General features: G+C 39.3%; 2 pseudogenes; both read right to left on the reverse strand.

Annotated features, from left to right (window-relative positions):
* LOC109947508 lies at positions 6,836-9,115 on the reverse strand (annotated as a pseudogene).
* On the reverse strand, positions 19,058-20,687 carry LOC18792892 (annotated as a pseudogene).

Below are 23,827 nucleotides of genomic sequence, written 5' to 3' on the forward strand. Positions count from 1 at the left end.
GGGCTTTTTATGGCGGTTTTGGCTCTTTTCTTTTGTATTTTCTGAGTGGTTCCCTGTTTCCCGTTCTAATTTAGAAAGCGTGATCCGTGAATTCCTTGGGAGATGGTGTATTGATTTGGAGCAAAATCTTGAACACAGATGGGTTTTTGATCTTCAATTGGCAGTGTTTCAGAGACGTCCCTCTCACATTTTTAAACTTTAGTTGGAATTGCTGACTTTTCCAAAGTTGAGGCAATCACGTGGGTGTGTCTTTGATCCCTTGGTTTTGAATCTTTCAAAAATTACGGGCTGATCTTTGAAGCCCATTTCGAAAGTTTCCACATCTGGGCTTTCTTTGGGCTGAGGCTTTATTTCCAACATTCTTGGTGTGAACTGGACTAAACAGTTAGTCGGACCAGACCGTCTACACATATGAACTGGACTCACAAGCCTATGTTTTTTGAGCTCCCATATTGGTCGAAACTCAAATTGAGGCACAATCTAGATGTGATGCATGTTGAGAAAAATGTATTTAACACATTGGTGGGCACGATTCTAGATATCGAGGGCAAGACAAAGGACACAATCAAAGCCCGTCTTGATTTGGAAAGAATGGGCATACAAAGGGGTTTATGGATGAACAGGGACAGTGATAAAGCTAGAAGGGATCTTGCATTCTTTTCTATGAAACCGAATGATAAAAAAGAGTTTCTAAAGTTTGTATCGTCTGTAAAGTTTCCTGATGGGTATGCTTCTAATATCGCACATTGCGTGAATGTTGACGAGGGTAAATTTACTGGACTGAAGAGCCATGACTGCCATGTGTTTATGCAACGCCTACTTCCTGTGGGTATTCGACATCTATTGCCGGAAGATGTTGTGAAGCCAATCATGTTGTTGTCCAGATTTTTTTCCCAACTGACGGCAAAAACATTGCGAAAGACAGACATATTTCAGTTGCGCCATGACATTGTCCAAGTCCTATGCAAGTTTGAGATGATATTTCCTCCAGCTTTCTTCACAAGTATGATGCACGTGATGGTTCACTTGCCAGAAGAGGCATTGCTTGCTAGTCCTGTCAACTATCGCTGGATGTATCCAATAGAAAGGTATATAATCTTTATCGTTTGTGTATGCATCATTATCACAGACTTGCTAATTTGTATCATATCGTTTTATTTTGACAGGCTTCTCGGAGAGCTGAAAAAAAGTGTACGCAACAGGGCGAAGCCCGAAGGATCAATTATAGAGGCTTGGGTTCAATATGAGTCGCTTACTTTCTGTGGAATGTATTTAAAAGATGTGGAGACGGCTTTCAATCGTCCTCAACGCAATAACGACGAAGGTATGAGAAAGGAAAAACTTTCTGTTTTTGCCCAAAGTGCACGACCCTTTGGAGATCCTGGACGAGGAGAGTCGTTTTCTAGAAATGACATGGAGGTAGCGCATTGGTTCGTACTGAACAATTGTGATGAGATAATGGCATACTTAGATAAGCATGAAGAGATGATGAAGCGAGAACATCCATCACATTTAGTTGCCCAGAAACACCGTGAATTGTTTCCACAATGGTTTTTGGATTCTGTAAGTTATAAGTGTTTTGTATTTGACAAATATAAATTGTAGTATTTAATTTTGTCAGACTAACATGTGAATGGTTTTGTATTATATTAGGTGAATAAGTTGAAATCATCGAATTCCCCCACTTACAGTGATGAGTTATATAACTTGGCGTTCGGCCCAATTCGCGCTGAATTGTTTCGGGTTGTTATATTAATGGCGTCAAATTTTTGGGAGCCGCACGAGATGACAAGTTGTGTATGCAAAACAGCGGTGTCCATGTCCCAGGTGGAGGCGAAAGTACGAACATTGATTTCTATGGCAAACTCACAACTGTCATTCAATTGCTTTACAAAGATCGATACTAAGTGATCATGTTTAAGTGTCGATGGTTTGATAGCAACCCAAATAGGCCGGGAAGTGTTAAAATCAACCATGGCTTACTATCTGTGAACATTAACAGAACTTGGTATGATGACGACCCTTACATTTTGGCAAACATGGCAACACAAATTGTGTATCTAGATGACCCTAAAGCCGGGAGCAGTTGGAAAGTTGTTCAGAAGATGGATCATAGGAACTTGTATGCTATACCAGAACTAGACCCAACTGACAATGACGTCAACAATGTGGCTGACCAACGTTTAGAATCTTCAATGGAAAATGATGCGGAAACACTTCGAGATACACATGTTATACAAGAACCGTTTCAAATACAAGGAGTGTCTTCAATCGAAATACCGATTCAGTCAATTACAATTGACCTCGGGGATCTTCCAAGATTCGATGTTGCAGTGAGCCCGAGCAACGAAGATGATGTAGTTATAGAGGAGGAGGAGGAGGATTGGGAGACTGAAAGTGATGATAGCGAAGATAACGAAAGTTATTATAGTTCAGATGATGAATAATTAAATTTTTTATATTTTTATTATGCTAGTGTACAGACTTTGTGTAAAACAAAAGTTTGAATATATGTAGTTGTGATATCCAAACCTTATATATGTGGACAACTGAAACATTATTAAAATAAATTTAGTTATAAAACATCGGTAAATCAATATATCCAAACCCTTTTAATATTCATTTAAAATTTTTTTTTTTGACAAAAACGTTTACAAAATGAAAATGATAAAATATTTGTTATAAAACATTGATAAATAAATATATCCAAACCATTTTCATACAAAGTTTGAAAATTATTGACAACAAACATTTTTCAAAAATGAAAATCCTTGCGCGACGAAGTACACCTCGTCACGCAAAGTTTGCGCGACCCAGTAAACAGTCGTTGTGTAAAGTTAAAACATTGCGAGACAAATTATCATCCGTCACGCGATAGAATTTTGCGCGACGAATATTTACTCTCGTCGCGCAAATGTATATTCTTTTATAATATATTTTATATACACATATATATTCGAAATTGACGATCGAGTTAGTTCATTGTATTCATATAGGGTCATGGAGTGTAGCTGTAAAAAATCATCAAAATCGGAGTTAAAATAACTGTTAAATCATGACTTTTCATTTATAACCGTTCAAAAATTTTGTCCCGATACTTGATCTCTGAATGTTTTTTTTTTCCGATTTTTGGGGCCTAAGATCTCGAAGTATAAACAAACACGTTTGACGGCTGGATTATTGAAACTACTTTCGTAGAATGCGTATGCCATCAAAACTATATATTCACCAACAATGAATAGTTTACTTATACTTTCATTAAATATAACATAAGATTATGTGGTATCACCCTAGTGTAAACATCTTAAATTGAAGATCAAATTCAGTAATTGTATTCATATAGGGTCAAGAAAAGTAGCTATAAAAAATCATCAAAATCGGAGTTAAAATAACCGTTAAATCATGACTTTTCATTTAGATTCGTCGAAAAGTTTTGTACTGTTACTTGATCTCTTAACGTTTTTTTTGTCAGATTTTCGGCGTATACGATCTCGAAATATAAAAAAACAAGTTTGCCGGTTAGATCATTAAAACTAGTTTCGGGTTTAGGATTTCTGCAGTTTAGGGTTTAGGGTTTGCGCGACGAAGCCATTTCGTTGGTCGCACAAAGCCTGCAAAGAACAGTCTTGCGCTACGAAACTAGGATTCTTTGTCACGCAATCTCAACCAGCCCTTTCACCCTCTTCCTCCTTGGACACTTAGCCAAAAAAAGTTGCGAGTTTACAGAAAGCGGCTTTGCGCGACGCTGCCGGTATTCGTCGCGCAATATGTATGCCAATAAAACCTAAATCCCAAATTTTGGCGAATTACAACTTTGCGCGACGAATATGGGAAGCTTCGCGCAAAGTTTTCAATCTTTCCCGCTAAACCCTAAGTCCCAAAATTTTGGCGGATTGACAACATTGCGCCACGAAAGAAGGTACTGTGCGTCGCACAAAGTTTTCAATCTCTCCCGCTAAACCCTAAGTCCCAAAATTTTGGCGGATTGACAATATTGCGCGACGAAAGAAGGTACTGTGCATCGCGCAAAGTTTTCAATCTCTCCCACTAAACCCTAAGTCCCAAAATTTTGGCGGATTGACAACATTGCTCGACGAAATATGGTACTGTGCGTCGCGCAAAGTTTTCAATCTCTACCCAATATTTTGCCGGATTGACAACATTGTGCGACGAAAGACGATACTGTGTGTCGCGCAAAAACTACCCTGATACCAAATTTTGGGATTAACAATATTGCACGACAGAAGTTATACTTATGTCGTCGCGCAAGTGTCAATTAAAATATTTTGCGTGACGCTTTTGTTTGTTCGTTGCGCAAAATCGAATAAAATTGCAGAAACGACGCGATAGCCTCCTTCTTCCCCAGATTTGTTTTTCTACCCTAACTCTCTCTCTCTCTCTCCGCCTTCAGCTCAGCCCCCTACCCCAGTGGATTTTGGACGACGGCGCCACAACAGTGGTACCCCGGAGGTTTCCCGCCGTCACCGTCGAGCCAGCCGCCCTAATTCCTCGATTTTCACCGAATCTGCGCCGCCGTCGTTCTCTCTCCTTCGGCGACCAAATCCGACACCTGAGGTATGGTTTCTGTCCTATTTTTGATGCTTTAACTGATGGTTGGGTAGGATTTGTGTAATTGTTGCAATAGGGCAGTGGATTTGAAACCCTAAATTTCGACCGATTTTTGAATTCCAATTCCGGCCACTTCTGGCCATTTTTCAGGGTAGGTCCGAGAACAAAAGTGGCTCCAATTGATGTTTTGAACCTAGGGTAGGAACCTTGGCCCTTAGTTTTAAGAAATTTTCGACGATTGGTATCGCTTTGGACACCCACGCTCTGCCAGCGCTTGTGGTGGCGCGTGGGGTACTGTAGCAGTCTTGCATTGGGTCCCAGTGCAATCCCATATTTGTCACGAGCGCGTAGGTGTTTTCGGATTGGAATTTGGTTACCGTTTGAGTCTCGAACGGATTTTGCCTATTGTGCGATTTCCGGGTTTGTTATGTTCGGACCGTTGGATCGAACTCAAACTCACGTATGGTGTACCTTGTATTTCTTGGATCGTCTAGGATTCGACGGATCGTGGATCGGAGTCCCGAATACTCCGAACTCGCAAACCCTAGGTCAAGAATCTTAATAAAATTGTATGTGCTTTCAAATATTCGTATGTTTTATTAATTTGTATGTGTATTAATGAAATTGTGTAGATGTCAGACCTGATTAGACGTCGTAGGGCGGTGACGACTACGCAGAGTTCTGAGCCCCCGGCTCAACTGACATCTGCTGCCACTGCGCCAGCACTGATGGACCACTTGGCAGTTGGTCCCGCGGGGTCCCAGGCTCCTGCTTCATCAGCTTCATTAGTGGCACAACCTGTTAGCGCCAGGAAGCGTCATCGGCCTGCCAGCACCACCGACACCACATCCACTGATGCGTCGGGGTCACAGCCAGGTATAGATTTCCTTAAACTCCAGTTATTTATATTTTTGTTTTTGTTTTTATTTTTGTTTTTGTTTTTGTTTTTGTTTTTATTTGTGTGTGTATTTTATAGTTAAATTTGTTATTTATTTAACATTAATGTCATCTTTCTTTGCAGCCAAGAAGAACACCCGAGGGCCGTGTCGGTAGTTGAAGACGGCGAAGGTCACTCGGGTGACCAACAGTCGTATCAACATCGGATACGACAAGCGACATCGGGCTGCACCGACGGCGGAGTTGCATAGCTCCTTGGCCCACGACATTGGTGATGTCATTCCGAGCCATTGCCCGATGAAATGGAAGTCTTGGAAGGTGATGCCTGACGAGACCAAGATGGAGGTTCGCGGCCAGTTGTCAGTATGTAGGCCTTTTAATTCTTTTTCTTTCAAATTTTATATTTCTATTATTTAAATGTATTTAATTAATTTATTGCAGACGAACTACAACTTGGAGGACCTGGACGACGAGTCGTTGGCGTACATCAACAGACTCTTCTCTGAGAGGTACAAATAGTGGAAGAGCGACTTGCACCACTATTTTGAGGCGTTTGATGATCCAGAAGTCTCTCTTCAGGAGGGTTGCCCGAAGGAGCTTGAGGGGCGGGAGGATAGTTGGGCGTGGCTCTGCTCTCATTTTCAGGCGCCCGCTTTTGTGGTAATTTGTAATATGAATTTCAAATTTATTATATTTTTCTTACTAATGTTTTTTTAATGTTTTATATTTAATTTCAATTTCAACTAATACGTTTTATTTTTTGTATAACAGAATAAAGCCAAAGTCAATAAGGGCAATAGGAAGAAGAAGACTCTTCTCCATCATTCGGGTTCCAGGCCCTTCTCCTATAGGATGGATGCATGGCGGCAGGTAATCATAAAAAAAATTTTATTTAATTTTTAATATTTAATTATTCTTAATTTATTTTTTTGTACTAATATTTTTCTTCTCTTGTTCAATTTAGGGGGGTCCAAATTCCCAGAGATCGACGTCTTTGGCGACGTTTATGTTCGACCTGGGAATGAGTTGGGCGAGTCCCTTCATGTAAGTATTATTTAATTTTAATTATTATGTTACGCATTCAAGTTTAAAGGTTATTATATGAATGTTTTAATTTATATTTTATGTTATGCTAAACAGATGACGATGGTGGAGAGGAGCCAGTTGGTTCTTCAAGAGTCCGCCTCCCAACTTCCTTCCGATACTCCGATCGAGTCTGTGGATCCTCCACAGGATGCTGGGTTTCAGATCTTGACGGAGACATTGGATCAGACTCTAGGGAGGAGACCGGGGATATATTGTCGAGGGATGGAGAATGCCAGGCGGAGGGAAGCCAGACCCCGTTCATTAGCGCAGTCAAGCAGTCAGGTCACTGCTTTGACAGCACAGGTGGCCACTCTTCAGAGTCAGATGTCGGACATTCTGCAGTCCCTCGCACAGTTCGGCATTCCAGTCCCGCATTTTGATGCGCCGACCTCTGAGCCCGTCCATCCTGAGCATCCCCACCAGACGACGGCCCTTGTAGACCCCCAGACCTCTGAACCGCATGTGCCAGACGACAATGTAGATTTTGGAACATTATGATTAGTTTTTTTATTTTCATAATTATTTTTTAAATATTTCTCTTGCAGCATACATTTATTTTATATAATAAATATGTTCTTTACAATTCTTTTTTTTATTGGAATTTCATTTTATTACCCAAAAAAAAAAAACCAAATTTATTTTTTTATAAAATAAAATAAAAAGTAATATTAAAATTAAATAATAATTATATATATTAATTTTGCGCGACGAAATCTTTCTCGTCGCGCAAATTTATATATTACGAAATAAAAATGTTTCATTTTTTTAAATACATATAATTTATTCTTGCGCGACGAATATTTTCGTCTCTCAAAAAGGATTTGCGCGACAACAGTTTTTCGTCGCGCAAAATGTGTTGACACGAATTGCACGACGAAGATATCTTTGTGCCGCAAATATCTACGACACGTATTGCGCGATGAAAATGTTCGTCGCGCAAAAAACGTATGCGCGACAACAATGTTTCGTCGCGCAATACGTGTAGACATGAATTGCGCGACGAAGAACTCTTGGTGCCGCAAATGTGTACGAGACGTATTGTGCGACGAATATTATTCGCCGCGCATCGTTGTGGCGACGAACCCGCTTTCGTCGCGCATAAGTTTGTGCGACGAACTATTGCATCGTCTCTGAACCTTTTGTGCAACGAAGGGTAACCGTCGCACAAATTTGCGCGACGAGTGATACAATCAGTCGCGCAAAGTCTTTCTTCACCATCTTTGCACCACAGATTACGCGCGACGAATTTTCTGTCGTGCTTGAGTTTGTGCGACCAAATTTAACTCTGCGCGACGAAATTGGCTTCGTCGCGCAAATCGTAAAATGTAGTAGTGGAAGTTATCAACATCTATAGGAACCCCAATGAAAAGGCTGTTAACTAATAATGAAGTAAACCCCTCAATGTTTCCGCGTATCAGATATCTCTCAGAATATGCGATTCCATACTCAATAAGCAACTCCACATCCCCTGAGGTTTTCACCAAACCACCCATTAAGGAAACATACTGACTCATGTGTAATTATCATTACTCATCGGGTAATGCAATTGTTCAAAGGCAAGGACATTTCTCATTATTTCTGTAGTGAACCCCAATGGAAATGGTGGGATCTTCAGAACCCCATTGGTGCTACTGAATTGTATGTCAAATATGTTTTCACCTTGTCGCGCCTCAAACTTGACTCCAGCGTGCTGTAATTCTGTCAAGCTGGGTATGGATGATGGGAGTTCCCCTCCAGCTTTTGATTCCAACGGTTGATAGAGTTTAAATATTTTCCTGTAAAGATCAACAATATGTGCCACTGATCTAAAAGTCTCCAAATTGTCTTCCATTTTGTCAACAGGCAATAGATGTTCGAAGAAACTGAAAGAAAGACTAATTATTGAAAGCCCCTCAGTAATGCAGTTATTGTCAGCATCAGCAGGGAGTGTAATTTTCTGTGGGTCGAAAAGATCCTCGAGAATGAAGAATGGCAACTGATTTTCAAGCAACCACATATCTGTCCATACATCTTGCAACATACCTGGTTTGTCAAATATGCGGTCATTTTCATCCCAAAATTTGAAGTAGTCCTTCAATAAGAGCTCAATAACGAAGGCGGCATCCACTAGAATGATTGTTACAAATTCATCACTGCTAAACTTGATGGGTTCTCCATAACAACGTCTCAATCTTGCTTCGTGGTCCTTTATTTTCTTAATATAATCCTCCAAACTCACATTGGTCCGACCTATAAAATCTTGCAGGTATCTCTGTTTGTGCTCTTCCTATACGACATTCAAGCCTTCCTTTCCATGGTGAAGTGGGCCTATAGAGACCACCTGAGGTGTGCAGAGCTTTTCATTCACACTTCGTAGTCGTTGAGGAACTCTGTAGATACAGCACTTGGAGGATGGGGGAGACAAGCTATTGAACCCTTTTCTCATCGAATTTGCTAATGAAATGTATGGGTTTTCTATGTCATTTTGAGCAGATTGATGGCTTCCTGCCATTTTCCAGCTCCTGACTATATGTGGTGTTCCGATTGTAACAGATTACAATAATGATGAGTATGGATAACTGAATTACTGATAAAACAATCAAGAAACATTTCGTTATTTTCCATTCCCAATAACGAAATCAAAATGTTCAAGGAAATATAATCAGGATATTGCAATTATATAGCCATTCATAAGCTGCCTGGCATGGAATAAGAGGTGGAAACCAAATCTACTTATTGGCCAAAGTTCGAATTCACTATATATAGATATATATTTTGCCAAAATCTAAAACTGACCAACCTTAGATACAAAAACACGGTACAGCCCGGTTAAAGTAATTCCAAGTGCGAAGAAAGAAAGGAATTGAGCGTTTGTACCTCTACAGCTAGCCAAATTTTCTATTGATTCTTTAAATTTTAGAGAGCAATTACTCTTAATTTGGTAGGTGTAGGACTGTGCAACTTCAAGCTTTAATGAAAGAAGCCAAGTTTATTCTAAGGGGACAAGTCAGAGACAACGAAATTTTGCTCAGCTTCATTTTCAAATTTGCTGCTTAAGAAGGAAATTTAATATGTTTGTTTCACAAATTGTATTGTCATCAATGAAACTCGTGCACACCCAACGAAATTTGCATGGCTTATTTTCAAAGGAGTACTGCTATTTCCATCCTCTGTCCTATTTTTCCACTCACCTTATCTTCAAAATTTTAAAGACAAAAATAAACCCCTTTGTAAAATGCTTAAAAAGAAATTTAATATGTTTGTTTCAAAAATTGATATTGTCATCAATGGTTAAAGAATTGCTGGTGACAACATATACTTCTTTTCTACTGTATTAATTTCTTTCTTTATTTTTTCTTCAGTATAGTTCTGCCTTTCTTTTACATGTTTATGCGCATATTTGACACGTTCAAGTATACTTATATAACAAATGCAATGAGTTTGTAGTCACAAAAATCAAGGATTGAAAACAAAAAGTAATATTATGTGCAAGAGAAACTTACCTGCAGAAACTGAAGAACTCCTCTAGTTTCTTCTCTGTCGCTATGTACTCCCGCGTTCAAGTTATTATTCTTACAATGTACATACACTATTATATAATGGCGAGAAGGCTCTGATTAACCTCCTTTTTGCTTCATTGGATGGGGCAAGAATGGAATTGTCACCGTGGGTGTGGAGGTGATCTACCATTTGAGCAAGAAATTCCCACATATTCTTTAACTATTTTTCAAGCATGCATATTCCTCCCTATCAATCTTTGGTCTCTTCTTTTACTATTTTTCAAGCATGCATACTTTGATTTTAAATCATCTTTTCCGCACTAATTTGCTTCAATCAAGAAACAGTTAATATATTTTGTATCATCATTAGAGAACACTTGAAACTGCATAAGTTAATTTTGAAGATGATGGCAGAACCAAAATGTGTATAGCTTATAACTATAATTTCTTGATTACAACAAGAGGTTTCAAGTTTTCAACAACACAAATATGAATCTCCCAAGCAAAGATAAACAATAAAGCAAGCATACGGATTGTCAAATTGCCTTCAATCACTCTAAAATACTTCATACCGTCCGACACTGGCTTCAATTACTCTACAATACTTCAATTCATATATTGTCCTATTTTCACATGTACATCCTGCTTTTACTTAAGGGTTAATTGTTGATTTACCCCTTGAACTTGTACTCTACTTTCAATTTGCACCCTCAACTTTTTTTTTTGAAAATTAGGTGCATGAACTAATTTTTATTGCCAATTCCCCCTACCAACATGTCATCTAATAGTCTGTCAAATCATTAAAAAATATAATATTTTTGGAAAAAATTAAAGAAAAAAAAATTCCTAAGGACCCACAGACCCAGAACCCACCCTCCGTTGCCCCCGCTTGCTGTTTTCTTCTCCTCCCAGTCCCCCATGACCACCACCCTCCACTGCCACACCAATCCCCTACCCAACAGACCCCTCACCCCTTCTTTTTTTTCACCCCCGAACCCAGCATGAGTTATTGGTTAATACCATTTTCTTAATTGCCAAATAAAAAAAAAAAACAGAGTTAACCCTCTGTTAAGCTAGCTGACTAGTGGGGCGAAATGGAGGAAAATCAATATGGAGACAGCGGATCCGGTCCCGTGTAAGTGTATCTGATGGAATAAAAGAATGATATTATTGGTGGTGGGTACGGTTATGTGGAAGTAATAATGGGTAAGAGAAGAAACTTGTTCTCTTGTGATAATCAAAAGACAGAAAGTAGTGGGAAAAGACAGAAAGTAGTGGGACACTATTTTAGATATGATAATGTTCCTTCCTTGATTGATGCAAATGAAGAGAAAAGGGTGGCTTTATATAATAGCCACTACCGACCTAACACATTAAAAACACAACTAACACCAAACATAGTTAATTCAACTAACTTCTACCACACCATTAATTTAACACACAACTACTAACAAACTGCCAACTATTTCAAAGTTACCAGCCGACTATTAATGAAGTCTAGATTACTTTAACATCCTCCCTTAAGCTAGACTTCATTTACGCCAATTAATTTTCTCATCTTGATGAGCGGCTCTTTCTTCAACGGTTTGGTGAACAAATCTGCCAGCTGATCTTGGGACTTGCAATACAGAACCTCAACTTCTTTATCTTTGATTAGCTCTCTGATGAAATGGAACTTGATCTTGATGTAACACCCCGACCCCAAATTTTCCCAAATTTTACCCTTATTTAATTATTTAATTATTTAAGGGTATTTTAGTCATATTTTTAACCGGAGAGAGTTTGGGACCGTGACTAGTATTTTTGGATAGGTCGAGCTGAGACGAGTTCATAGACACGTAGTGGGCTCGAATCGGAGTTGTAACGAGAGAGATATGGTCAAAAGAAGCCCAGTGGCACAATCGTAAATATTTCGAAATGGGATTTTTTATAAAAACTCAAATTTTTCTCTCTCTCTCTCTCTCTCTCTCTCTCTCTCTCTCTCTCTCTCGCGACTCCTCTCTCTCTCTCCCGTCGGCCTCTCCTCTCTCTCTCTTCGTAACTCCGGCCACCGGCCGCGGCTGCGGACGGGGCCGGTGTCAAAAGAACCGGCTCGACCTCGGCATCACGACCCAGCCCATCCCCGCCATCGGCCGCCGCTCCAGCCGCCGGAAAATGGCGATTTTCGCCCAGATGTCGCCGGAACTTCAACGCCGTCGATCTCCCTCCTCCGGCCACCAATTCCGTCGACCCAGGTATGGATTTTGAACCTCTCGAGCTGCTCTAGCTGATGGTTGGGTAGGATTAGATCGATTCTTAGCGTAGATCACTCGATTTTCGAATTGAAAATCGGCCGAAACTTCGGCCGCCGTGATCGGCCATTTCCGGCCACTTTTTGGGGTAGGTCCAAGAACAAAAGTGGCTCCAAATAGGGTGTTATACCTAGGGTAGGAGTTTGGAGCCGTGGTTTTGAGATTTTCCGGCGGAGCGTTATCGCTTTGGGCACCCACGCGCTGCTGGCGCGTGCGGCGGAGCGTGGGCACTGTATAAAAAGTAGCGATGTATTCCGATGAGATCCTTAGGTTGTCACGAGTGCGTAGGATTTTGCGGATCTCAATTCGGACGTCGTTTGACTATCGAACGAATAATCGCATAGTGTGCGTTATCCGGGTTCGATAGGTTGGGACCGTTGGATGGTCCCAAATTTAATATATGTTAATCTAGGTATTTCTAGGATCGTGTAGGAATTCACGGATCGTGAATCGGAACTCCGGATGTTCCGAATAATAATTTTAAGTTTATATTTTATATTAACCATCAGATCGTGCGATCGTGAGCAATCCGACCGTCCGATCTGAACCAAACTTGCAGGACAAGTGTCCTACACCTGGTAGAACCCATAGGGACTTCCGGATCGGAAATTGGAGGTCGTGGGTTCTGCAGGTCCGTTTGACCAGGGTTAGAGTAGTTTGACTCTTGGTTGACCGTGAGTCTCCCGGAGTAATCTCACCCTTCCAGGGGGAATTATCGGGAGCTAGACTATTGTGGAGGGTTACACAATATTAGAATTATTTATATAAATTATGTGGTTGTACAAGGGTACAACAGAGTCTAGAATGTCAGTTTGGAGTGCTATACGCACTACTCTAGGTACCTCCTCGGACTTTGGAATTTCTACAAGTACCACCAAGTGAAAGTTAGGTCCCACGTGGCGTAGGTTATCCGGCGTGTCGACAGACCCCATACGTGGCGTTGGTTGTACCGGCGTATGGGGAGATTTGTGATATGATATTGAGGTCCCGCGTGGCGTAGGTTATCCGGCGTTGGGACAGGCCCCATACGTGGCGTTGGTTGTACCGGCGTATGGGGAGATATTATGATAGTATGGCATGGTCGCACGTGGCGTAGGTTATCCGGCGTGTCGACAGACCCCATACGTGGCGTTGGTTGTACCGGCGTATGGGGAGATTTGTGATATGATATTGAGGTCCTGCGTGGCGTAGGTTATCCTGCGTTGGGATAGGCCCCATACGTGGCGTTAGTTGTACCGGCGTATGGGGAGATATTATGATAGTATGGCATGGTCGCACGTGGCGTAGGTTATCCGGCGTGTTGACAGGCCCCATACGTGGCGTTGGTTGTACCAGCGTATGGGGAGAATATGTGAAATACAGAGAAATGAAATAAGGTATTGCCCAAGTGTGGAATTGGGTTTTAGGGAAGAACTACTTATGGCTTGATCCCTCAAGGAGGGTACGTAGGCAGCCTAAGGTTATTAGGTGCAGCCGCAGACTAAATATTAGTCATAAATTGTAATTGAACTGTTTGGTAGTCGTTTGAGGAAGTATTGAAAGGCCGAAGGCCATTTGTGTGAATTGCATGAAATTATATTGTGCATGCTGCCAGTTGGGAATATTAAATGCGTTTTTATGCAGGTATAAATTTTGGGAATGTCCAATTTACAGGGGAGACTCTGCCAAAATTTCGGCAGGAAGTCTCGGTTTTTAGTAAGTGGGCCTGGCATCGGGGTGATGTCAGGAATTCCAAAGGGTTCGTCTCGGGTTTTGAGAAAATTCGGGGCGGGTCCTTTCACTTGATATGCTTACTCTTGCTGTGAAACATTGGATTTTTGGAAAGACAAATAGCTGATTTGTTGTTGCAGAACAGCTTTGTAGGTCCTTCTTGAACTTGACCCATCTCTTCTAAAATACTTTTCAGCCACCTAGCTTGACAACCTGCTGATGCAAGAGCAACATACTCAGATTCTGTAGTTGAAAGTGCCACTATAGATTGCTTTTTGGAGGACCATGAAATCGCACTTGAGCCAATGCTAAAGACATAACCAGATGTGCTTTTGCAAGTATCAACATCTCCACCCAAGTCACTGTCACTGTAGCCAGTCAAATTTAGATTCTGAATAGGATAATAATGCAAACCATAATTGATAGTTCCAACCACATATCTTAGGATTCTCTTTCCAAGCTCCCAATGAACATCTTTTGGTGACTCCACTAAACGGCTGAGGAAGCTTACTGCATATGTAAGATCTGGCCTTGTTGTAGTTAAATACAAGAGGCCACCCACTAGACTTCGAAACAAAGTTTGATTTACCATTGTGCTTCCATCATTCTTACCTATCTTAACACCAACCTCCATTGGAGTAGCAATTGACTTTGCATTTTCCAACCTGAACCTTTTCAACAATTCCTTTGCGTATTTCTTTTGAGAAATATAGATACCATTCTCATTTTGTTTGACTTCAATTCCAAGAAAGAAATGAAGCAAACCAAGGTCTGTCATTTCAAATCTTTGTGACATAATCATCTTGAAATTATCACACATTTGAGCATTACTTCCAGTAAATATTAAGTCATCCACATATAAGCAGACAATCAAAATCTCACCTTGAGAGTTCTTCTTGGTGTAAAGAGTATGCTCATATGGGCATTTGTGAAACCCATACTCTTGGAAGAATGCATCAATCCGACTGTACCAAGCTCTTGGAGCTTGTTTCAAACCATATAAAGCCTTCTTCAATCTACACACTTTTGTTTCTTCATTTCCCTGCACATAACCTGGAGGTTGAGCAACATACACTTCTTCTTCCAAAAAACCTTGCAAGAATGCTGGTTTAACTTCCATTTGAAAGACTTTCCAACAATTTTGGGCAGCAAGAGCTAACACCATTCGGATGGTGTCAAAGCGTGCAACTGGAGCAAAAACTTCATTGTAATCAATTCCATAATTTTGCTTGTAGCCTTTAGCTACCAAGCGAGCTTTGTATTTCTCAACTTCTCCTTGAGCATTCAGCTTGGTCTTATACACCCATTTTACTCCTATAGGCTTCTTTCCTTGAGGAAGATCAACCAGCTCCCATGTGTCATTTTTCTTAATGGAATCAATTTCTTGATCCATAGCCTTCACCCAATTTTCATCCTTTGAAGCCTCTTCAAACATAATTGGGTCTGCATCTACAAATAGAGCAAAATTTGTGCCACCATTAGTGATCAAAACATAATCACTAGATGGGTACCTTGTGGATGGTTGATGAGCTCTTGTTGATCTCCTTTGTCCTCTGCAAATTTCTTCTTCCTCACTGCTATCACTAGAAGAAGTTGATGATGACCCTTGTGATGAAGATTCCTATGATGATAGAGTTGTTGGTGGAGTTAAATCTGGATTTTCAAGGCCAATGTCCAACAGTATTGGACTTTGATTTTCAGCTTCACTCCAATTCCATGCTTCTTCTTCATTGAACTTGACATCACGACTAACAATAATCTTGTTAGTCAATGGATTAAACAACTTATATGCCTTGGCCTTTTCACTATACCCAACAAGAATGCACTTTTCTGATTTGTCATCCAATTTTCTCCTTGTTTTATCAGGAATATGAGAATAAGCAATGCTGCCAAATATCCTTAAGTGACTAATACATGGCTTGAGGCCACTCTAAGCTTCTTGAGGAGTCTTGCCTTCCACACTATTGGACGATGCACGGTTCAAGAGATATACAGCACATGCCACTGCTTCTGCCCAAAAACGATTAGGCATTGCTTTTGCCTTCAACATGCTTCTTGCCAATTCCATAACGGTCCTATTTTTTCTCTCGGCCACACCATTTTGCTGTGGGGTGTACCGAGCTGTGAACTGATGCTTAATCCCATTTTCTTTTAGAAAATTTTCGAACACATTGGATGAGAATTCTCCACCTTGATCAGACCGCAAGGTTTTCAATGCAAATCCACTTTGCTTCTCAGCCAAAGCTTTGAAAACTTTAAAGTAATCAAACACCTCTGATTTATATTTGAGAAAATAGACCCATGTCTTTCTGCTATAATCATCAATGAATGTAAGAAAGTAGCGGTTACCTCCTGTTGATGTTGTGTTCATGGGCCCGCATACATCTGAGTGCACCAGCTCAAGAGGATGGGATGCTCTCCAAGAATTTCCTGTAAGAAACGAATTTCTCTGATGTTTTCCCAGCACACATGCTTCACAAACTTGTGTTTGATGCTGTATCGTTGGTAGGCCTCGTACCATATGTTGTTTCCCCATCAATGATAGTGTATTGAAACTCAAATGCCCATAGCGTAGAAGCCACAACCATGAGGAATCCTTGATAAGTGCACTTAAGCAAGCAAAAGATTCATACTTTATGTTCAGAGAAAACATATTGTCTCCTGACATCTGCACCTTTGTAATTAGAGAGTTGTACTTGTCTCTAATTACACACTGGTCTTCCCTGAACTGAATATTATGGCCTTTATGAAGAAGTTGCCCCACACTAAGGAGATTGTAATTTAAATCTGGAACATATAACACATCAGAGATTCTTTTTTGTTCTCCAGACTTGGATAGAAAAAGAATATCTCCACATCCTTTGGCCACTAGCTTTCCACCATCACCAATCCTTACTTCTGAGTTGTTGGTATGCTTGAAATTGACAAAGGCACTTTTGTTGCCTGTCATGTGATTACTACATCCGCTATCAAGATACCATTTTTCTGCACACACGTTTCCTTCCCTGGCAGCTGCATATGCAAGTAGAACCACATTATCATTTTCCCTTTCAGAAGCTTTTTCATGCACAAAGCTTGATTCGGCTCCTCCATTTGTTTTGTTTTTGCATGTTGACTTGATGTGCCCATATTGCTTGCAATTGTAGCACTGAATATTAGAAAGAGAGGAACCTTGTTCTCTTCCTCTTCCTCTTGAATAACCACCATAATCTCCTCTTCCTCTTGGATAACCATAATCTCCTCTTCTTCTTGAATAACCATAATCTCGTGCAGAGCCTTCATCATTAGTTTTTTTTAGGTCATTTGCATAGCCACGTCCTTGATTATTTCTTCCTCGTCCACGAGTAAAGCCGCCTCTTCCTCTTCTAGAACTTCCTCTGAATGAGACTTGAGATTGAAAAGCTTGCTCAACAGGGCCAGAGTCAAACTGCTTCAGTCGTAACTCATGGGATTGAAGAGAACCCATTAAACTGTCAAGAGACAAAGTAGACAGATCTTTGGATTCTTCAATTGCCACCACAATATATTCAAACTTTCGGGGACATACTTCGAAGAATTTTTTCAGCAACTCTCTGATCTTCAATTTTTTCTCCATTAATTCTCAGTTGGTTGACTAGAGAAATGACACGATTGAAATAGTCTTCAACAGATTCTGACTCCTTCATACGTAACATATCAAACTCACCTCTTAGAGTTTGCAGTCTTGCCATCTTCACTTTATCTTCTCCTTTATATGATGCAAAGAGAGTGTCCCACGCCTGTTTTGATGTAATGCATGATGAGATTCTTTCAAAGATAGCTTCATCCACTGCTTGAAAGATAAAGAATAAAGCTTTTTTGTCCTTCTTACGTGTCTCCTTCAGCTCTGTGAGTTGTTGTTGAGTGAGGACTGCTTGATCATTTGGCTCCACAAAGCCATTTTCAACCACCTCCCACAAATCTTGAGCAGCATACAACACCTTCATTTGGATGCTCCATTGACTATAATTCTTCCCTGTAAACTTTGGAAGCTGGGGCTGTAACAAGTTGTTGTTTGAAGCCATATGATTCTGAGTTTCCAGCTCTGATACCACTTTGATGGAATAAAAGAATGATATTATTGGTGGTGGGTACGGTTATGTGGAAGTAATAATGGGTAAGAGAAGAAACTTGTTCTCTTGTGATAATCAAAAGACAGAAAGTAGTGGGACACTATTTTAGATATGATAATGTTCCTTCCTTGATTGATGCAAATGAAGAGAAAAGGGTGGCTTTATATAATAGCCACTACCGACCTAACACATTAAAAACACAACTAACACCAAACATAGTTAATTCAACTAACTTCTACCACACCATTAATTTAACACACAACTACTAACAAACTGCCAACTATTTCAAAGTTACCAGCTGACTATTAATGAAGTCTAGATTACTTTAACAGTATCGAATCTAGCTTTAATATGTATTGGGTCCTCTGGACAAGAATTCTATCCTTTTCGTCCTAACTAATATGTAGGGGAAAAACAATACATCAATTATCCTTTTCGTCCTAACTAATATGTAGGGGAAAAACAATACATCAATTATGAATTTTTTTTATCTGGGTTCGAAATTAAATATGAATGGAGTTTTGGAGGCTTAAAAGTTATAAGCTCAAGAAAGGAAGGAAACTATATGTACATTTGGGTCGGAGGCAAAGGTCCAGTCATCTACCGTCCAGGATATACAGTATCAAAAAAGGCTTAAGAATTGTAATAAGGTGACATACGCCCACATACGGCCAACGCTAGCATATTTCGTAAGTGTATTATATGTCTTCTAAGTATATCATAGTTATGTGTCAATTTTAGATCCAATTGCACACCCAAAATACAGAAACAAAATCATTGAGAATACACTTTTTTTCACTTATATTTTGAATATGCATTGCCTGTATTTCATGTGTATGATATAGGGGCTTCACTTATAGTTTTTGCACAAAACCTCCCTTGATGAAGGATGTCTTAGATTAATGACATCAATGATTTGTTACATTTGGAGTACCCAACATAACAGCTCTCTGATTAACAATAAAGTTATAAAATTTCAACAGTTTCATACCTAACAAGCATAGAGAAACAAATAAAACAACCACATTGCTTCGATCACTGTACATGCACACAGCTCACTTTCACTAACTACAGAGGCTATATTTTCTACATATACACTAACTTTTTCTTTCTCCAGCTCTCTTACACCACCAGGCTGGTGACAAACCCAGCTCGCGTCATGTGGAGGACCAAAAGGAAATGACAAGGAGAAAACGGCTAAGGAGAGACTTACTCTCAACACTTAGAAGGCAGAGCAGAGATAACAGAGCACACTGCTTGTATAAAAGTGAGTATGAGGAGAAAAATAGCGGTAGCAATTGAAATAGTTGCCCAAGGTGTGTTGCAATAGTTTTGTCTCAAGTTTGCCTGCCATTTGTGCCAAGACGTTCTGCAGTACTTGTTGAGGTCTGCACAAAGAATAGCAAAATAGAAGTCATTAGAGTCCACAATGACCCCATCTGCAAGGTTGTTGATCAGAGTAGACCCTCCACTACTGTCACCGAGCATATTTTCGACGATTCCTTGCTTAACAACCAACTCCACATCCGTTGCGGTGTTCACAAAGCGATCCACGATGACAACATAATTGTTTATGTAATTCTCCATGCAATGGCATTGTTCAAAGGCAAGGAGGTTTCTGATTGTAAGCTCTGTCTCATCACTTATTGCTAATTTTGGAATTTCTAGAATCCCATTAGCGAATTGTATGTCGAATAAGTTTTTGGGTGATCCCACCTTAAACTTGACTCCTGCTCTGTGTAACTCTGTGATGCTGGATGTGTTTAAGAGTTTCAAGTCGCCCCTTAGCAGGTGGTTTCAATGGTAGAGGTAGATACAAATTTCTACAAAAATCTACAAAGTGTTCTACTTTAGAAGTACATAATTTCTCCATATTGCCATCCGTTCCCTCTATGTGCATTAGAGTTTTGAAGAAATTGTGGCAAAGGTTAAGCATCGAAAGCCTCTCAATATTGTTATTGTTAGAAGAGACTTTGATTTTTTCGGGGTCAAAAAGTTCCTCAAGAATGAAGAATGGCAGCTGATTTTCAAACAACCGCATGTCAGGCCATACGTCTGGCAACAGCCATGGTTTGTTAAATATGCGGTCAATTTCATCCTGCAATTCATCGAAACGATACCTCAACAAGACCTCAATGATGAAGGCGGCATCCACTAGAATGATTCTCACAAATTCATCACTGCTAACCTGAATGGTTTCTGCATAACAACTGCGCAGTTTTGCTTCTTGGTCTTTTACTTTCTGTACATAATCGGCTAGGCTTACCCTGGTCCGACGTATATAATCTTGTAAGTACCTCTTTTTGTGATCTTCCATGGCTTTTAGGCCTTCCTCGCCATGATGAAGTGGGCCTATAGAGACTACCTGAGGTGTGTAGGCCTTTTCACTCACACGCCGTAGTCGTTCAGGAACTCTATAAATGCAACACAAGGAGGAGAGGGAAGACAAGCCATCCAACTCCTCACTCATTGAAGTTACTAATGGAATGCAAGGGTTTTCAATATCATGTGGAGCTTGATCGCTTCCTTCCATTTTCCGCTGATGTGTTTGTTGTTGTCAATCATAATGGATGATAATGAAATGATAGTCACTGACACAACAATAAACAAATTTTTCAAGATGGCTGAGAAAATTAATACAAACATTGCAATTATAAGACCAAACACACAAAGACTTTTGATCCTTGTAACTCTTACATACCACACTAGTGCCTTAAGAATTCGATTTGAATGCACCAAATTCATTCAAAACTCTTCTGGTCAACTCTGTTTCTTGTAATTATTCTTGGAAGATTCTAATACATTTTTGATTGAAAAATTCCTACTAATCATGTGAATCAGTACCAAAGTTTATTTCAAATTAACATACAAACCCCACTTTTTTTTTCCTACATATATACTTCTTTATTTCCCCTCAACTTATTGGAGCTTCTAATAAAGCAAATTCTTTCTGTGATGATATCAGATAGTAGATTATGCTTCCAGTCAAAACATAGACAAACCAAAATCCCATTAGAAGAGAAGAAAATAATATACGACATTCACATAACCTTCTGCTCAATTCCAATTTCCAACTACAATGAAACATAAGACACTTAAAAGCTTCAAGAAATTGGATGTGCAAGCAAACATAGCGAAATTATGAAAGACAGAGAAAGGTGTTGGGCATTGAAAACATACCTGATACGTATTGAAACACAATTTTTTTTTGCCTTTGGTAGATGGAGTAGCTAGAAAAGCTCAATGCACTTGCTCTTCTGCTACATTTCAATATAAGAACATTGTTTGGAAGTCCGGTCAATTCCTCAAAGCTTCCTTGCCTTTGTTTTGACATGCCGATGCCCGTCTTGGGGAAGTTTGAATAATCCATTGCAGGCCCCATGATAGGATTTTTAGTACTTGTGCAAACAGTGTTAAAAATCACATAAAATACTTGCAAGAATACAAGGCTATTGTAGTATAGATGCTCATGCAAGGTCGTTTTCCTCAAGGACTAATTAGCAATTTATGTAAAAACAAATTCCAATTACTACTTAAAATAAAAAGTCAAGAAAGATGATTATAAATTTGGTGGATTCTAAAAAACAAATATTAAACAAAAACAAATACGATTGAAAGAAAGAGTTTTGAATATCAATTTATAAAAACACTAGGGTTTCACCATCACCTAGCAATCCTATGAACTTTTACCAATTACTTATGATTTGCACATGCCACTTTGAAGGTTAGGTTTTCCTAATGTATATTCTACTTGGAACCTCCAACACAGAACGTATATCCAACATGCAACCCGTCCGGACGTTCGGATCAAATCTGAACATGAAAGACTCATTAAGTTTTGTGAAAACCCTTTGAAAAACCATGCAACCCTTAAGACGTGGTGTTCATCTTAAGTGAAATTACAATTATTAATCACAAGAAGCTAGCATAAATTTCAGGGAACCTTCCGACCAAAATTGCATCCAATTACTTTTCTAAAGATCCTAATGGTGATCAGGCATTAAGACAATTAGATAGTTTAAAATAGTGATTAACAATTCAAAATACGCATGCACTCATCATAAGCAATTAAATAAAAATCACATATTCATGCTAAGGTTCAAGGCTTCACCCTAGCAAAAGAAATTTAGTTACGCATACTCATAATTGAAATCCAAGAAAATATCATTAAGAAGAAAAGAACGAAAACACCTGAAAGTTGTGAAAACCCAAAACCCTAGCAATTGCTCTCTACAATGCAAAGTTCAAAAATAATTAAGAAGTCCTAAATTCCTTGTGAGAAAGAGCTTAAATATCCCTTAAAACCTAGCTGCCAATGTACAGCTTTTCTATCCCTACAAGGAAACTAATTAAAGTAAAATAATACTAGGAAATAAAGTCCAAATTGGAATAGGAGAATTTGCCCAAAATCAGCCCAGCCACGTTTTGGCCCCAAATCTCCTCCAAATCTGGCCCAAGATAGCTTTTTTTAAAGACACTACTACAAAAAGTGAAAAAGACGACCAGAAAACAACGACGGTCTAAGTGAAAACCGTCGTGGTTTTTAAAAAGACGACGGTTCTAAAAACACCGTCGTGTAATACCACCTTAGACAACTAAAAAATGGAGATTCAAATGGCTGTTCAAAAACAACGACGTACCTAATTAAACAACCGACGTCTATTTGAAACAGATTTCCGCAGTGTAAAATCAAAGCAAACAAAGAACGGCAGAAGTTATGAATAGACCGACGTAGAAAGTAAAGACGACGATTTCAATAAAAGCCGCCGTTTTTACTCATAAAATAACACGACGAGGTTTTCGTATAAGACGCCGTATAATTACAAACAAATCCACGGCTTTAAAATACAAAATAATCTTAACAGATGACACAGATTTGCAATCAGAGAGACAATTTTTTGGAAGTTGATCAACGTCGTTGAAAATTTGCAATCAGAGAGACAATTTTCAACGACGGTTATATTATACCTAACGACGTTTAAAAACAAATCAACGTCGCTCAACAAATATATTACGTCGTCTTAGTCTTACTTAAGACGACGAAAAACGACGACAGTAGTAAAAAAACAGTCGTTGTTTTTATATTCTTATTTTATTTAAATCTGTCGTGTTAGTTAAAAACGACGGCATAACAAAAAACCGTCGTTTTGTTTCAAACTGAATTAATTTAAAATTTCTTCAGGAAAGCAAAATCTATTTATAATTTCCTCGGGTTAGTAATATTGTGTCGTGTTAGTTTACAAATTCTAGAACATTAATTTCCCTCATTTTAAATTTTCTCGGGAAAGAAAAATCTATTTATCACGCTTTGTAATTGAAAACTAAAACTGAAAGAATTCTGGAAAAAAAACTCTATTTATAATTTAAAAATAAAATGCACGTCGGTTGTAGTACACTTAACGACGTTTAACAAAATAATCTACGTCGGTAATTATAAATCTACCGCCATCTTACCCTAATATAGACGACGAGAAAAGACGACGGTAGAACAGAAAACCGCCGTTGTTTCAGTTTCTTTAACAGTTTGGTCCTTTATCTTTCTGCAGGACTTGTATAGTTCAAAGCATTGACAATGTCTTCATCATATCTCCCAGCAACTACTGATTCGATTGCTCATGCTTTAGAGGCCATCTGAAGCCATTTCTATTCTTTATCGCATTCTTGAAACCCATCTTCTTCTTCTGAAGCTCTACGGATAAAGGAA

Source organism: Prunus persica, chromosome G1, assembly GCF_000346465.2.
Source record: "Prunus persica cultivar Lovell chromosome G1, Prunus_persica_NCBIv2, whole genome shotgun sequence".
NCBI lineage: Eukaryota > Viridiplantae > Streptophyta > Magnoliopsida > Rosales > Rosaceae > Prunus > Prunus persica.